The sequence below is a fragment of the Poecilia latipinna genome, unplaced genomic scaffold (genome assembly GCF_001443285.1).
Source record: "Poecilia latipinna isolate Pla-1442-1.1 unplaced genomic scaffold, P_latipinna-1.0 Scaffold210, whole genome shotgun sequence".
In the NCBI taxonomy this organism is placed as follows: Eukaryota; Metazoa; Chordata; class Actinopteri; order Cyprinodontiformes; family Poeciliidae; genus Poecilia; species Poecilia latipinna.
In genome coordinates, this window is record NW_015112826.1 from 180,170 (window position 1) to 192,936 (window position 12,767).

The following is a 12,767-nucleotide window of genomic DNA, read 5'->3' on the forward strand; positions in this document are numbered from 1 at the left end:
CTGTATGTCGTCCGATTGGCTGCAGCGTTTGCCGCATGGCCGCTTGAATTGCCCTGACGTACCACAAGCTGCTCTGGCAGAGCAGTGAAAGTCTGGCTATTCAAGCTGACAGGTGTACGCCGAGCTGCTGATCTTTAGTTTATGGATTTCTGCATGTATGAACTCGTCTACTGGATCCTTTTGGCAATCTCCCCCCTTTCTGTTCTTGACCCACTTCTCTCATAGGGGATTGGGACATTTATGTGTGTCTGAGAGAGAGGGAAAGTGCATTAGGCCATGTGTTTTTATGAGTTTATGTGCCATGCTTCCTCATAGAAAAAGCTCCACCGCTCGCACACACACACACACACGTACACATCTTCCTGAAATTGATGAGTCCAATCTCCGCTTGACATTCAGTGTGGGGAGAGTGGGGCGTGTTGGCTTGGGAGTGGGGGTCTTAAAACAAGAAACAGGATGGATATTGATATATTGAGCGGATGATCCAGAGAGATCCAGGCGCTATTGGACACTGAGGGGTCAATGAGACCTACTTACAGGCATGCTGATTTACTGGGCCTGTCGGAGCCACTCTGGGTGAGCGAGTGGGCTGGAATAACACAGGTGGAAGGGATAAGATGCTGTTTTTGGGGTGTTACTTTGTGGTGGTCAGTGGATGTTTTATTCATACGGTGGGGTCAGGGTATCCCACAGTGTCAGAATTGCTTTACAAAAGGAGGGAAATTCCCACCTGTTGTCCAGTTGGCTGTATTGAATAATGGAGAATGTATCTGCCCCAGGAAGCAAATTGGTCAACTATTAAGAGGCAAAGAGTGTAGAAAAATAAAAGAGGTAGAGGGGAATAGGCTTTGTTCATCCTACTTAGGTGTTCGTACAATTGTATATCAATTTATTTTTCTTCTTAAATTAGTTTTTTCTCTTGTCATAAAGCGGTAAAATCTCTCTTATAACTTTATTCAATCGTGTACTACTTTCAGAAAATGCCCATTTAACCCAGGGCTGAAGGATATTGCTGAAAAAAACCTATCACGATATAAGCGTTTCATTTCAGTCTATATCGATAATTGTCGACATTGATAATTATTGGTTCGTTTTTGGTTTTAACCTTCCACAGTTTTCACTCCACGCAGTTGTTTTTTAGTTTTAAACAGATTTGAGGCACAGAAGCAAAACCTTAAACTGCTGCTCTGCAAGTCACTCATCAGGTTGTTGCTAGGTAACCAAAGAGTGAGTTGCTAGGTAACCGAAGAGACAGTGAGTTAGTTGATTCCACTATCCTAGATAAAGCCCTTTCTCTGCCTATATCTCCCATTGAATATTGAATATTCTATCAGATGAATTATCTGTTGATATTGATCACATGTCTGTCCTGATATATATGATTGATTTATTGTCCAGCCATAATTTCACCACATATCCACTCATTTTGGTTCCAATTCCTAGTTGAGTCAGCTGACTTGCATAAAATAAGGCAAACTGGGATCTCTTGATCAAACCTTATTAGCTCCTGCTGGTAAATGTTTTATGTGGGGGCAGAAATAACACATTTCCTCACAGTAAACTATCAAAGCAGGAACAAAACGCTTCCCTTTTCCTTCAAAAAGTTGTGTCTGAGACGTACAAAACAACAAAGGAGGAGAAAGTGAGGGGATGCAATGACCAGCACTGAAGTAAACAACAAACAAATCCTAAAGTATTACATCCTGTGTACCTTTTGCAGATCATTTCCACCATTTCACAGCCAACTAACTAAATATTTGATACCAGTGCTCAGAGATAGAAAAAACTGCTTGCAATGTTGCACGTCTGTAGCTGAAGTATCCAATAAAACTGCGTTAGACTCAGGATTAGGACTCCCGTTATTTGTGTCGGGTAATGAAAAAGAGAAGAGGAAGACAAATAGGAGAGGAGATTGATTTTGATGATTCATTATGCAAAGCTCGGAGTTGTCTTGATGGAGCGGCGTGAGGGCAGATAGACAGATAAGGAGGGTGAAACTGGAGTCTTAGTGCCAGGTGTCCACGTTTTCTCATTTTCTAAGGGCCAGTTGATTGGCTTGATAGAGGCAGGAGCTGCTTAGCATGCAGCCGCCACCTCGCTCCTTCTTACACTTGATGTTGACAAACATCTCTTTGACCCAGTCTGTGCACATTTTATCTGGCCTGAGAAAAGCAGCTATGTGTGTGGGAGATGTGCAGAGTGGCAGCAGGAGCACGCCTCAGCCTCCAGCAGAGCCACCCCGCTCTGTCACTGTTTCCCCTCCTCCCCACTGTGACATTTGCGAGACACAGAAGCATCCGGTATGTACAGATGTGGCTCTTGAATAAAAAATGTGCTTAGTTTAATTACGATACCATTTGTAGAGCAAACAAACAGCAGCAGCAGCGGTGGAAAGGCTGATAATGGTTTTGTTGTTTGGGTTTGAAACCACTTGACCTCACAGGTTCCCGACCCAAATCCCTCTGACTGGTTAGGCCACAAGTGACTATCTGGTTGTGATTAGGCTGCATCCTTTGTACCTCTAAAAGTATAAATTCAACCTGAGGGCAACCTTAAAAATACACATGACTTATTTTTTTAACCGCTTTTAACTCATTTTTTATTATAGTTTTCTGAATTGCAGTGCAAATACAAGTGCAAATACTAGAGATCCACTTCAGACATCAAGCTGATGAAAACATAATCATAATAAACTGTATTTATGCTATTAATATTAACCCTTTAGGCATGAGTTATGATCCTTTATGTCAGATTTTTTTTCAAATGTTTTTTAATTTTTAAGGCATAAAAAGTGGGGGGCAAAAATTTGTTTAAAAAAATTCTAGAATTTTTTTTCTAGGTGATCAATTGTAATTTTCTCCAAACACAAAGTTATTATTTGTAAAATACAAATAATCTTTAGGGGTTACTTGATATTATTTTTACCTGCAAGGGGATGGATATTCCTGAGTTGCTTTTTTGTCTGTCTGCCATATTGGATTTAACAAAATATGTTCTTGTACTTGCAGTGGATGGCCAGTAGTTGGCAGTGCATTGTATGATGTACTAATGTCCACTTCAGTGGTCTGTGTGCATTTATAACATAAAAATCCACAAGAAACACAAGAAAGTGGCTTTTAGATGTCTGTCCCCTGCAGTGACCTCTATGCATGAAACGGTTAAAAGACAAATAGATAAATGTAAGTAATTGACGATTTTACTCCTTGCTGTACATGTACATGTGCATATCTTGACACGTAAAAAAAAGGTGCAGTTTCCTTTTAAATTGCTTCTAATATTCAGGTTTTGGAGCAATGCTTCTTCATGCTATCTCTGATCAGGTTCTCTCAGTGAGAGCATCCACACTTTAACTGCATTAACTGGCCTGATTTCTTTAGCATCTGATTTCACTTTGATTATTGTTCCTTTCTTCTCTTGTTCTCTTTTTTAAAAATTAGAGCTTCCCTTCAGCCAATCAGGGTTTATAAAACTGAAAATCAACCATTTCTGGTCACCAACCATATTTTCTGGTTTGCAGGGACGGTTGTGATTATTCTCATGTAAATAAGGATACAGCTTTTTGTTTATTTTTAATTTATGTGTGTGATTAATTCAGAGTTGTGCTCTGTTGTGAGCTTATGTGGGCCAGCGAGCATCCTGCTTATTTCTGAGCAGCTGGAGTCTGGCTTTTCCTCTTAAAGACACGCAGACACGGCAGAGTCGGCAGAGTCGGCCAAGATAACAGTGACAGGTCTCCCTGAAGGCTTCCTACCTGCAGCTACATTGTGTGTATTGCATTGTCCCTTGTGACAATGTAAGCCTGTAGATACCTCCTTGAACATGACTATCCATTGTCTTTTAAAGCGTCAGCTGAGATGTTTGTGAGACCCGCCTGTGGTAGCACTAATATGAAAGCTCACAGGAGAATAAAGCTGTCTTCCATGGCTTAATTATAGTGAATCACTTGTTGGGGTGGAAGACAATTATACAGTAAAGGAATGGCCTTTGGCTAGAATCTGTTTTTGAATTTGTAATTCGCAGTAAGGCTTCTCACACCTGTGAATCCTGATGGTGAGCAGAGCAGGAAAATGAGCGATTTTACTATATCAGTTAACATAATTCAGGTAAGAGAGTCATGATTGTTCCTTTAGAGGGATGATAAGTCAATCTGAAAAAGATGTCAGGTGAATTTATAAAAACGTTGGCTGGAGATCGCCCTGCGTGGTGCAGGATGTTCAGTATTCATCTGAGACCGAGTCTCACGAGTAAAAGTTATCTGACAACTGGAGCGTTCTTCCTCCAGATGCTCACTGTGCTGCTCGCTTTGGGACCATTTCATGAGTTTTAACGGTTTTTAATCATAATTTTAACTTCAAACAGAAATCAGTAACATATACTACTAAAACCAGTCAAAACCAACTGGAATAGAAAAAAAAAAAAAACGTGAAACAAACCTGTCAACATGGCGGCGCTCATCGTGTTTTTTTTTTTTTTTTGTCTGTGTGAGTATAAGGATGTTTTTGGTGTTTATGTGGGAGGAACAACAGGGAGTGGTTCCGCCGAGGCTGTTGCTTCACATCGGGACAATATGCATACGGGCATTCAAACGTGTCATATTGAGCATGCAAAATAGATGTCATGCTGTCAGTGCATGCTACACATCTGTTAAAGTGCCAATCTCCCCCTACTCACTCACTCATGAATTCACTTATTGCTTTTGTACGCGGATATTTATATGAATAAAGGACGTCAGTGTTTTGGATTAATAAACATGAGCGAAAGCAGGAGAAAAGATTTCAATATTAATCAAACTTTAGCGCTAATTTTCTTTCTTTTGTTTTTAATGTTTTGTTTTTGTTTCAGCTGTTGCAGAAGTATTCAGACACTTTGAACTTTTTCCACACTTTTCCTGACAGAAGAAAGTCAAAAATGTAGCTTTTTTGCAGAAAAATCAATTCTGGTGGTGGCAGCATCATGCTGAGGGGAAAAGGGTGAGAGCTAAACAAAAGGCAACAGTGAAAAAAAAAACAAAAAATCATTTATAGGCTGAAAAAACGTACAGCCAGAATGAACGTTGATATTTATTATTTAGAATGGCCTAGTCAAAGTCCCGATCAATTTCCATTTTGTAGAAAAAGTGTCATTTCATCCTTCCACTTACTGTTACGCACTGCTTTGTGTTGGTGTGTCACAAAAATCCCAATAAAACAGTCAAGTTTGTAATTGTAACACGACAGAGTGTAAAAACACTGAAGAGGAATGAATATTTTATATTCTTATCTCAGCAGATGTTCGATTTTAAAACAAACAAAAAAAAAATCATATTAGCATTGTGAATCTTCTGAGTAGTCGGGATAAGTTATTCCGGCTTCTCTCTCATTTCGTCTATGCAGATTGATTCTTGCAAAATGCTTTAGCTTTGTTTGTTTGTTGTCTTCAGCAAGCTGTGATTGACATAAAGTGGAGGACATCACTGCTGGCTGAAAGTGTAACTGGGAGAAAAACAACACAGATAGCAGAAGAGCAGAAATTGAAAGCAGAGCTTCCTCTTTCTCTCATCTTGTCGCGTCTGTCTTGTTGCGGGTGAATGCTTGCACAGACATCCTTTAAAAATGTATACGTTTATCAGCTTTATATATATAAAATACACAAGTCCGTATAAGCCTCTTATCGCTCAACAGTTTGTCAGAGACTAATCATGACAGATATTTTGCAATAAAGGAAGAGCTATAGAAGTCTTTGATCTTCTACGCCGTGTTTTTAATATATATTTTAGCATTTGGAAACCTCGGAAGGTGTATATCGCAGCCTTTAAAGTCTCCTCCTTCTCGAAGCAGTTGGCAAATAATCTTTCATCACCAGCAGCTTCAGATGAGCGCCGATTTAGCGGCAGACGAACCTGTTAATTATTTAGGGAGGTCATTTGTAAGGCAACGATTTAGGAAAAAAAACGCTCCGCTTTTTAAGTGTCACTGTTTATGAAATAAAGCTGTCTGCCACGAGCAAATTAGCAGCGTGACAGTGATGGCATCATCCACCGCTGGCTCCTCCTTTCACGTTGAAGGCGAAGTGAGGGTGTGGCCGAGGGTGACTGAGTGACATTACTCAACGAGATGGTTTTCAGCTCCCTGGCAAGCAGTGACGGTTTAACACTTGGTTAGGTTTTTATAGCCCTGACCCCAACCCGCCAACACCCCCCCAATGCCGCATGTCACCCCCGATGTCGCGGAGGTACAACAAGCTGACATAACATCCGCAGGCAGCCAGTCAGGAGCAGCCGGGCCTGCTGGGTTGCCACCCTCTTGTTAGGATCAGAGCATCCAGCCAGAAGAGCTTAACAGTCAAAACACATGAGTGACAGCGCCTGACGTACGCATGTCACCGCGAGTGTCCTTAACTGCATTCGACTCGTACAGATTGCACGGCGGGAGAGCGCGGCAAGGAAAACGCCAAGTCCTGGCAAATTGCAGGGAGAGAAACGTGGAAGACGAGGAGTGGGGAGCGAGATCTATTTATAGAACGGCAATGATTTTTCTCAACCTGTGTTCCTGCTGCCTGAAACGTGTTATTTCTCTCTGCAAAATGCAGTGTTCGGACGAGGGCGAGATTATTTTTCCACAAATCATGGTGACCTTTACGGAAAGCAATCATGTCTTTTCTTTTCGGTTGCATGTGTTGGGTGTTCATTTGTAGTGGACAAAATTATTCATACATCTGGGAGAATTAGGTTAAAAGTAATATTAAATATACCTATATGTTTTTTCTTATCACTTAAAGTAATATTAAGGTTTCGGAGTGGCCACTGAATCTAATTGAAAACCTGCGGAGGGATTTTAAGATTAGGGCGATGGCTCAGAGACCCTCCTAATTAATCACAAGTGCAGCAGGAACATACAGCAAGCTGGTTGGCAACGATTAGCACAACATATAGACACAAAATCATGCATACACTCACATTTTGGAACACTAGAGAGACCAGCTAACCTAATGGTCGTATTTTTGCAGTGTGGGAGGAAACCAGAGCACCCAGAGAGAAAACATGTGTGCACCAGGAGAACAGACTCTATCGCTGCAAAAACACAAAATCATACCAAATATTTTAGTCTAGTTTCTAGAGCAAATATCTTAGTAGACTTGAAATAAAACAAAACTAACCTACAAGTAACTTTTCAGCAAGAAAGGCGGTTGTTTTAAGTCAATAATTCCTTAACATTGATTTTAAAAAAGTACTTGTTCCACTGGGAGATTATTTCACTTATAACATGAGAAAAATGTCTTGTTATAAGTGAAATAATGTGCAAGTGGAGCTAGTACTTTAAAAAAAATAAAAATAAGGAACTGTGTACTGAAAACAAACTCCTATATCTTGCTGAAATGTTATTTCTAAGTAAGTTTTGTCTTTTTATAAGTGTAATAAGATATCTGCACTAGAAACAACCAAAAATATTTAATAAGATTTTGTGTTTTTGCAGGGTTGAGGAAAGACCCCAGGCTGGGATTTCAACCCAGGACTTTCTTGCTGCAAAAGCAACAGAAACTAATTTTTTTGTTCAGAATTTAATTTAGGGTCTAAAAGCATATGCATGCCACACTTTGCATATTTGTATTAATTTTGAATTCCGTATATGTATTTTCTTCTGTTTCAGAATAATGTTGTGTTCCTGTGCCTTTTACGTTCCCTCCCTCCATAAAAAATAGAAAGAGGTTTGATTTTGTAACGTGATAAACACTAAATGTACGTCTCCATCTTGACTGTTCTTCCTTAAGGAATTTGAAGTCAGGGACAAAAAAAAACCATCAACTGTTTAAAATTCCTGCAACAGAATCATCAGGAGGCATGTTTTCAGAAAAGTTAAATCCGATCAGCTTTAATCGTCCTCCTTCCTCTTGAGATCATTTTACTTGATTTAAGAAACAACTTTTCAACAAAATGGGGGGAAACACACTTTAAATTACTTCTAAAAGCTCTATCAAAAAGGCAGAATTAGCTTTCTTGTAAACCCATTAAACGTCAAATGAAGGGGGATTTTTGCGCAGCTAAAAATAGCAGCATAATGGCTGCAGCCATCGAGCAATTTATGTTTGCAGGGTCTTTATTGGACGAGAATCTAAATGCAAGAAGGGGTGTAATGGCATTGGGCTTATAGGTTGATGGGTCCACCCGCAAATGAGAAAAGGCTAAATGGAGTGAAGGAAATGGACGAAGTGATGATGTTTATCGCTGGGGAAGGGGGACATCATTACGTACCTTGTTAAGCCCTGCAAGCAATGCTGCGTGGATGTAATTACCCATTTAAATTAGTTTCTCACAGCGTTGTTTTTTTTTATGTTGTTGTTATTATTGTTTTTTTTTATTTCTCAAATTAAACTCTCCAACACAAACACACCGCATTTGCTCCTCTTTAATGGAGATCCCTCGGTGTTCAAGTCCCAACGCAGAGGAGGGGAAATGCATCATCAACACAGATTTATTGAGGTGTGCCGAAGTGCTCATAAGCAGCTTCTCACACGTTTAGCGGCGACATTTGTCAGTAGTGAACCACAGAGCCAAGGTGGGGGTTAGAACCTGTTTCTGTTGGGATTCTCAGGAAAACCTTTGACAGTGGAGGACTTCAGGAGGATAAAAAAACAACATACCCCCATCTTTCACTCATGCAAATGTGGCTGGCTGTGGTGGAAATGCCTGTATTTACATTATTGGAGCATAGAAAAGGTCAGCTTATACATACAGAAACACAAACTTCAAGTCATAACCTGGAGGAGAATCTCATTTCAGCATGAGCTCGGCGCAGCAGCTGCAGTTTTTTTTTTTACCTTTTTACATGAAACGATACAAAATTCGGACTCCTTCATTTATTTTATCCTGAACGTGCATAAAAATATTTTTAAAAAATCCCTCACATTTCATCCTTTGGCTGAAACAAAACATCCAAACTTGAAAAAGAAAGTAAACAAAGTCAGTGGAAAGTAATTACAGTTCACTCGTAATGACAATTACGTTTGCCCAAAACTAATTTTCTCCAAATGTGCAGGGAGAAAAGGTATTAATTAGAATCCATGGATATCAGAATTATAATTGTGTTTCTGTGTCCTGTCTTGCAGCCACATTATTGTTGGGAGATTTCCCAGGGCTTTGTCCCGAGGGCCGCGGCTCTGGCTGTTTGAATGGCAGGGGAAAACGGGGGAGGGAGGCAGTTTAGCTTAACAATACCCCGATACTCGCTGTGAACAGAAACTTTTCCCTTTGCTCCGACACCAGGGAAGAGTGACCTTTCCAAGTGTCCTGTTTTTCTTTTTTGTTGTTGCTTGCTTTGCTTAAAACAAAGCAGAAGCAGGAGCATGTTCGTTAGCATTTCTCCCATCAGATTAAATGTCAACTTCCGCATGCATAATTGCAGAAAAGCAGGATGGGAGATTTAAAGGGAGCTGATGCTGCTGGTGGATAGATGACTCCACATCTCAGGCATTTTTAGCTTTTGCATTAGGAACTGTGTGTTTTTGCTTTGGGTTTCTGTGCCACACGTATCATATCAGACAGAAACATTAACATGAAGACAAATTTGATTAAATGCTTCACCACTCAACCACATGCCTCCTCTGTATGTTTTGGTTCAACTTAATACAATGCAATTTGATTTAATGGGATGTAATTCAATGAATTTAAATGAGCCACATGAAGGAACTGAATTAGAATAAATATTATTTTAAAAACATTTCTTTTATATTACCATCAAAACACAACAGGCCTGTGCAACTGATTTTTTTTTTCCATCTATCACTCAGAATCTGAATAGTGACTAGAAAAATGTAGGAATCTCAATCTGTGATCAGCAAGTGGAGTATTATACAACCTGAATGTGAAATCACAATTTATTTAATGCATTAAAACAAAAATTCCCTCCATTTTTTGTGTATAGACACATTAACCAACTTCAGAGTATTTTGATCACAGTAAAAAATTTATAAGCAAAAGTCAGGAAAATTATAACTTGATGCTTAAAGGGGATAAAATATTAATTCCTTCATTTTCTGTTTTATTCAAACCTACACAAGTGATTTCCCTATAGTTGTTAGGAAACACAGTCTACGTTTTACACTTCAAAGAAAAACAGAAATATTAAAAATAAAAAAGTCCACAATAATTGTGTTTCCAAGAAGATTTTTTGTTTTTCACTTTGTGACAATCTAGGCATTTCAGAAAAACAAACAAACAAACAAACAAACAAACAAACAAACAAACAAACAAACAAAAAGACAGTTGTCTGGTCAGATCTCAAATAAAACTAAAAATCAGCTCTGGTCAGCACTAATTGTTGCATCTTCTATAGTTCTGCATATTTTTCTTTAAATGTATGCATGGTAGTCCTTAGAAACTAAGATCTGGACTGATGAAATCCTACAAACTCTTCATGTTGCTTACTTGCTGTAGTTCTCCTCCTAACCAGTAGTGGTCGCCACTGAGAAACTAATAAAGCTCAAACAGAGAGTGACAACAGAAGAAGAGTCTTACAGACGTTCACCGCTGCTGACATCGAGACTTTGTCACAATATTTAGCCACTTTTCAGGTCCCTGAAGTGACTTTTTGTTTTTTCTATATTTGAGTATTTCAGTTAGCTATTTTTGTCATAGATAATTAAATTACTTTCTAACTTTCATTTGTAGTTCTAAATGTATTGAGAGTGCATTGTACTCATTTTTGGTCTCACCAAGTTGATATTTCTCTCTCCTACTGTAGTCTGGATCAGATGACCAAATATGCAGATTAGGTGATGACATCATCTAGTAACTTCTCGCTCCGGAGTTGGAGTACTGCAACGGTTCACACACAGATGAAAGCTTCATCTGTCATTAGAAGGGATCAGATTTTAGGGAAACATCTAGAAACTGGTACATCTGACATTAACTAACCTCGGAGGCTCTACCGATTCACATGCTTTGTATGTTTGGGCTGCTCCTCCGCTTGCAGTAATTATAACACCGGGGGAAGTAAATCCAGCGGGGAAAACAAAAGAATTGTCTCTTTGTCACATGTCTACCTTTCTGAGGAACTTAAGGAGGACAAAGCAGGCAAAAGGAGCAAACATCATTGTGTTGCTCTCACAAATGCTGCATTATACCTTTGTTGTGTTCTCTCCAGCGGCACGGCCGTCTCTCCTGTTTCTCCTCTCCTTTCACTGGAGCAAATTCATACAGTTCCTTTGTTTCTTGACATAAACCTGGATTTGCATTAGGGAGTGCATGTATGGGCTGTTTGAAGAGCGGCGGAGGCTCTTGGCAGGCCGACCCGCCGGCCGGCCGCTGTAGCTGCAACGTCAGGCGCCTCAGAGGCATGCAGCAGTATGGCTCGAGGAGCAGCAGGGTAGCGTAATTGTGCATTGTTCATCCACAGAACTGAGGCAGAGCATGTAATGAGCTGTAGCATTTTCACCCAGGCTGCCTAATGGGCTATGACCGAGTGAAGGCCTCTCAGAGCCCCCTCGCTCCCTCTGCCCTGTGTGGCCAGTGTGTCGGGGCCTCCGCCTTTCTTTTCGCCCATTCTCCCATTCTTCTCCTGCCCGATCAGCGTGAGCCATTCCTTCACCCCTGTTATCCCGCTCCTTTATCTCTGCTCCGTCTCCATTGTCCCCACTGTCTCTGGAGATGGTGGGACCCCTAATGTGTTCAGTGTGTGGCTCCTTTTCTCATTCATGATGTCTGCAAACCTCTCAGCACTAAGTCTGATTCAGCCTGACATAAATCAGAATAGCTCATTGATGGAGCCCCGAATGCGGCGTGATTACATTAAAAACCCAAACACTGAATACAAATAAAAGTTCAGGGGAGAATTTGCTGATGTTAGTTGTAGGGGATTTGTTGCTGGAACTCAACTCATTTTTCCATCAAAGGCTGCTTTGCATTTTGATTATCTAGTTTTCCTGAAAGCAATTCAGGTGGGCCTGATTCACTCAGGTTTGTTTTCTTGGGATTAGGGCTTTTACAAAGTGCCGAGGCGTATTATTTACACCCATATCTAGTTTCCACAGAGGCGGGGAACCAATTCTTCGCTTAAGTAATACCGGGTCGAGTTGCAAAGACAAGAATGTGGGCTAGGCAATAGATTGCATATACTCCAGAGTGGGTGTAGAAGTAGAAAACACTACAAATGATATTAGTGATGATTGCCCTGCGGAGGGACTGATAACAGCCTTACCAGCTTCTTTGTCTTCTTTGTAATCACAAAACAATTTGGGTTCTTTAGTTGTCCAAGGGACACCACTTCCTTACTTTCCTCTTTCATCCGTGTTTTGACATACAAACACAGCCAAGAAAACCAGTGAACTTGGCCTTTGAGTGTGTTTAATGTGTACAAAGGGCATGGCATTCCCCAGAAACCCCCAGATTAGCTGAACCCAGTTCAGACTGGTTGATAACAGCATGTCTGTATGTGTTTCAGAGAAGATTGTTCAAAATGTCTGCTTTAGTAACGCAGGCTGGCTCCTCCTTTGCAGAAAGGTCTCTAATGAGCAAAGTCCATGATGCTTTCATCTCCATCAGGGGCATCGGAGGAGGCTGGGATGCTCCGACATGTTTGATGCATTCATGAACCTTCAACACGACAACACACACTCTATGAGCCTCATAGAGTACAAAAAACACACTTATCATTTCAGAGCTGATCAGATCATCGTCAGTCTGCTGCTGTAACTTTGGCCACTTTCCCCGTCAACGCTAAGAAAGCCTCCCCACACCATGACGCTGCCATCATCTTTAACCGCCTCCCCTTTGATTATATAAACTAATTCTCTCA

General features: G+C 40.4%; 1 protein-coding gene across 7 annotated transcripts in view; it reads left to right on the forward strand.

Moving 5' to 3' along the window:
* pcdh19 (protocadherin 19) overlaps positions 1–12,767 on the forward strand; it is an 82,438-nt gene that overhangs the window by 9,770 nt on the left and 59,901 nt on the right. The window lies entirely within an intron of this gene.